Consider the following 6000-nt stretch of genomic DNA (forward strand, 5'->3'; position numbering starts at 1 on the left):
CATCGATATTATTTTCAGACTCCTTGTGGTTTAGTGACAGATGCGACGAAAGCCCTGTAACTTTATTTGAGAAGATACCCAAAGATGTTGAAAACAATCCCCCCACAACACACTACTGTCATTTATTTATTTTTATTCACAAAATTTATACCCTCTTTCTCTCTCACAAGAGGCAGCAAAGCAGCTAACAAATTAAAACATTTTTAAAAAATCACATTTTAAACCATGAAAACCAGCCAAAACAACAACACATCAAGGACTTGGAGAAACGTAATGTTTACAAATCAAACCAGATGTGATGTTGTAAATTTTGTGATCATAGCTCTGGGGGGGGGGGGTTAAATTGAATTATCTGGTGTGTGTGTGGGGGGGGAGGGGGTTCCCAATTCAGACTGGCACCACTGCAGGATGTGGGTTCCAGCCACACCATTTTCCCAACCTAGGGTACCCCTGGAGAGCCACTATTTGCCCCATTGAGGCATACATGCATACATACATATCCATGTTTATATATCCCATGCACCTTCATGTAAAAAGCAAAAGGGCACTGCTGGCCAGTGGTAGCATGAATCGTATCAGATTTTCAGATAAATGAGCCCTTGATAGTGCAGCTGGAATTATTGGGTCCTGTCTCCAGGTCACCCTAATAGATACGAGGGCAGAGCTGGCACCAGGATTTTTTCAGGGGCTAGTTTTTGGGTTTAGATCTAAGTTGCCGACTCATTGTTTCTGGGACATGATTGTACCATGCACTTTTCGTGCCAGGTAAAATGTATGTGGGCTAATATGTTTATAGAAAAAGGACTGCTTTGTTTATGTTCTTGCATTCCAGTTATAAGACCCTAGGTGGCACCATTGGCCAGCTGTAACCGGAAAAGGAATGCTGCTCCCTTTGCCCTTCGGTGTGTGAATTAATAGGAACAACCTTCCTTCTGCAAGCTATTAGCAGCAGACTGGGATCTAGAATTATGCATGAATGAGTTTGTTTTCATGTATACAAAATGAACTGAACATATATTGTTCTACAGAAGATCATCTCTTCAGCCTAGGCCAAACTAACGTAAGACATTTTCTGCCCTACTAATAAGAAAGGCAAGGTATAAACAAAGTAACATTTGCAACGGATCCAGGGGTGGAACTCAGTGGAACATCACTATTTGCCCCAATCCTGACTGCCAGTCACTCTGATTGGCTTGGTTAGCAAAGACAGCTGCCTTCTCTAAAACTCAAGCTAAGTCAATCCTCCACACACATTCTGCCATGCTCAGCTAACGTGTGGAATTCACTGCCACAAGATGTGCCAATGGCCACTGCTTTAGCTGGCTTTAAAGCGGGAGCCTTAGGCATCTGTGCTGATAAGCCTTTTAGGAACTTCTGGTTGGATGCTATGTGAATCAGGACGCTGGATTAGATGGCCCATTGATGTGATCCAGCACAGCTGCTCTTACAGTCTGTTAGCAAACCTCTATCCCCAAACCCAATGAAAGAGGATGCCCTTACCAAAGCCAGTTCATTGATACCTCCCAATGAGTGCAAGTTGCTTTAGTTAGTGCCCGTCCCAGGCAATTGACATGAAACAGACAGGCATGCGTTATGTATTATGCTTAACTGGACTCCTGCACTCATAGGAGGCAATCCTGGGCATACAGGTACATTCCCACACTCCTGTTTGTGCTCTAGGGAGCTGAAGCCAGAGCACAGGAAGCCCGTGTCTGAATACACGTCCATAGAACAATATAGATGATTGCAATATAATTAAAAACATCTCTAATTTCATACGGATCGATAATTCTTAGTTCTGCGAAAGCTTACGCTTGATTGTTTCAGCATTCGTTTCAGCTTTAGCGCTCCAAGACAGCTGTGTTATGAATCATGAAACAATTCACCACTTTCTGATGTTTAAAACTTTACCCATGAAATGTGAAATAAAAAGTCAGTGTTGTGTAAGTGGAGCAGTTGCTATGGCTTTTTTAAAAAAAGAAAGTCTTTATGCCGCAACCAGCTGTTTCCTTTCCGTAACCAGACTGTAAAAATGTGGTTTCTTAAAACAAAATTAGCTGCCCTGTGTTTTCGTATCGAGCTACTGAATGAAGGCTGCATCTTTCTTGACTCACCCTGGTAATGTCTACAAATTATGCGTGCGTATGTGCATCGGAAAACGGACATGCCGCCTTTCCTGCCAACCACAACAGCTCAAGTCGGCTTACAAAACAGCCAACCCACAGGCAACAAACAAAACAAACAAAAAAGGATAAGGGGAAAAAAACAGCCACTCAGCTTTCCCTCCAGATAATATCCTCCTTATAGAATTCTGCTAAATGCTCACCTAAAAGGAATGAACTCACATTTCTTACATAATGCGAACACTATAGGGGAACCTCTGTATTTATTCAGGGAGAGCTTTCCGTAACCCTGGGGCTACCCGTTGAAAAACAGCAGGCCTATGTTGTGGCCAATATAACCATGTGAGGGAAGGTCTCCACCAGCAGGAGGCCCTGGGAAGATCTGGGGTGGTGAACAGGTTCATAACAGGAGACTTGGTGCTTCAGGTAAGTTGGCAACAAATTATGTAGAGCTTGAAAGTCAAAACCCATTCCCAGGGTTCTAGCACAGAATGGTATCATGCCCAGGTAGGGATCCAATTCCTTCAGTGGGGACAGGGATCCCCTGCTTTTGCTCTCCACCCCCCGCCATCACTCACCTGGCCAGCGGGGAGGGGAAGGTGCAGGAACGAGCCTCCCGAGCATGCCCCAGAGAGGCGCAACGATGTCACTCCCAGGAGTGACGTCATTGCACTTCCCGAAGAGTGCTTTTGCGCTTTGCCACAGCCCGATTTTGGCCCCCAGAGGGCCTGTTTTGGCCCATTTGAGATCAAAATCAGCCTGTGGCAAAGCGCACACGCGCTCCCATGCCTGTATGATGGCGTCACTTCCCGGAAGTGATGTCATTGCACAGGCATGGGGGCACATGTGCGCAATCATGGGAAGGCCGAAAAGGTAACCCTGGTTCCCTTGCTCCCACTGGGAGGCTAGGGAGACCTGGTAACCCTATGCCCAGGGTGGGGATAAGAATATGGGGACATACAAAGATAGGGGTTGGTTTTTCAGTAGCTGTCATGTAATTCTGTAAGCATATGAAGCTGAAGTTGAAGGCAGCAGGAAAAGAGGAAGAGCCAGCATGAGATGGATTGACTCAATAAAGGAAGCCACGGCCTTCAGTTTGTAAGACCTGAGCAAAGCTGTTAATGATAGAACATTTTGGAGGTTGTTGGTTCATATGGTAGCCATAAGTCAGAAGCAACTTGACAACACATGTATATGAAGCCAGTTCATTGGACCATCTTGTTCAGTATGGCCTGTCCTGATTGACAATGACGGTCTAGATTTTCATCTATCTCCTACCTGAGACCCTTTGAACTAGAGATGCCTGGGTCTGAACATGGGACATCCTTCATAGAAAACTTGTCACAGTCCTTCCCTAGAGAATAATGAATTCAGCAGCAATTTAAGGAGGTGTAATCTCGTTCTCTGATTAGACACAGCAGTTATCCCTGTTACACTCTTTTCTGTAGTATAATGATAATAATTCGGAGTTGCCAACCTTGCTGTTGTGATATAGTGATTTAGACATATTCAGTAGTTAATTAAAAATATATCATTTGAGCCATCCATTTGGACTCAGGTGAAAATTTATAATAAATATCCTATTAAATATGTTGTTATGTATTGGCCCTAGCTTGAATAAACGATAAGGCTTTCCTGACGCTGAATCTTATTGGTGGTTACAGTTGGGAAGCAACCAATGGCCCGCTATCAATAAAGGCCAATCACATTCTTGTAAATATGTTATAATGTATATAGTTCATGCAAATGATGGTATCCTAGAGTGCTTGTTGCTATTGGTCGTTGGTTAAGTCTGGGGCGGGGTTTGTATGTATATATTGAGGGGTTCTGTGCTACTGAGTGTCTGTCTGTCCTGGTTGGCAATAAAGCACGTTGTTTGAGCTAAATCACTCTGGGCTGGAATTACTCTGAGCTCCAGGCTCAGTACACAATAGATGTCCTATATAATAACAAATATCCTATTCAAATACAACGTATTTCTTATCTTAAGTTATCCTAGACCACTGCCACCCAAATGTTAGTCCAGATAAATATGAAGTTTCCTTATGAGTCAGATGATTGGTCCACCTAATTTAGTATTGTTGAGCCAGTGTGGTATAGTCGTTAGAGGGTTAGACTAGTATCTGGGACACACAGGTTCAATTTCCTGCTCTGTCATGAAAGTTCACTGGGTGACCTTGGGCCAGTTACACAATCTCCATCTAACCTCAGATTCACAGGGCTGTTGTGAAAATAAAATGGAGGAGAGGAGAATGATGTAAGTCACTTTGGGTCCCTATTGGGGAGGAAGGAGGGAAATAAATGATATTAAATAAATTAAATAAAAAATATTGTCTTCTCTAATTGGTAGTGGATCTCCAGGTCTCAAAGAGTATTTTTCCCCTCAGCATCTCCTGTCTGAGATACTTTCAGTAGAGATCATAGGGACTGAATCTGGGACTTGTAGAATGCAAAGCAGGTATTTTTTATTTTTATTTTATTTATTATTAAATTTATAGTCCGCTGTCCCCGCAATCAGGTACTCTTCCACTGAGCCACAAGGCCTCCCACAGCCAATGCATGGGCAGATAACAATGTGCTTTGCCATTAAGGTAATAAGAAAACTGAACAGAACATGACTTATACAGGTTTCATCTGATGTGTGGGGCACAGAGACCATGTTCATGAAGTATTTTTTCTGAGTCTGGAGTATAATTGTTTAGGATAACCTATCTTGACAAGCCAAGGAATACTCTTATATTCTGCCACTCAGAGCAAGTAAGAAGGCCTACATGACAAAAAGCTCTACAAAAGTCAATTCAAATACTCTCCTATGTTTCCTTCCTCTGGTTCTGCATCACCCTGGAAACAGGGAGAACTCCTCAGTGTAAAATGGCCTGAATATCAATGGCTTGTTCCTGGACATTTATGGCTGCAATCCTAAGAACTCTTTCCAGCCCCACTGAATAACACAAAACCCACTTCCAAGTATCCCTGCTTAGGATTTCTCCATTGATGGTGTTGATATTGAAAAAGTTTGTGCAATGTACTATAGGACTTACATTTCTAACATGAGGTAACAAGTGTTGGAAATACAATGTCTTGTGTACAGAGAAGGCAGAAGACACAGAATACCTGCAAGGGGCAGCAGGTCTGACAGATAGATGCCAGAGTGGGATCCTTCTTTCCTCCTCTCTTCTGACCTTCTTGCTTGTCTCCAGATTGGTATTCTTAGGCTACTTCCTGCTTCTTCCTGGATGTTTCTCCCCCTTTTTTACTGACATAGTATCTATTCTGTTTCTCTCCTTTCTGTCAAAGTTGTAGCTCCTGAATAAACTGTCTTCATTCACTCCTTAATCAGGTTCAAGATCATTCCTAAGATATACCAGAGCCTACAACAAGGACTTCCCGCTGCTTAAAGAATGTTTATCAATTAATGGGCCAGATCCAGCCAGCTTTTTCACTGAGTTTCACCCAATTCGCATCCCTACTAGAGATGAGCATGAACCGAAAAAAAACGAACCATGTGGATCGTGGTTTGTCAAATTTCACAAACCTGCGCCTGGTTCGTGAACCAGTTCATTTGGTTTGTGAAAACGTCACATCCAGGTCAAAAAATCATCACTTCCGGGTCAGCAGAAGGTCTTCAGGAAGTCCATCCCCTGTTGCCTAGGAAACTGATTGATTGGCACCAGGCTGTCTGCAGTGATGAACCAAAAAACAAATCAAACGAACCAGCCTAAAGTTCATGGCGGTTCGTCAGATATGGGATCTGACGAACCACTGGTTCGCGAACCACGAACCGGCCTGGTTCATGCTTAATTTTGGTTCGTATTTCAGTTCCTGCCCATCTCTAATCCCTACTACAAACCCCATCCCACATAGCCTTTACATGTGC

The sequence above is a fragment of the Eublepharis macularius genome, chromosome 11 (genome assembly GCF_028583425.1).
Source record: "Eublepharis macularius isolate TG4126 chromosome 11, MPM_Emac_v1.0, whole genome shotgun sequence".
NCBI lineage: Eukaryota > Metazoa > Chordata > Lepidosauria > Squamata > Eublepharidae > Eublepharis > Eublepharis macularius.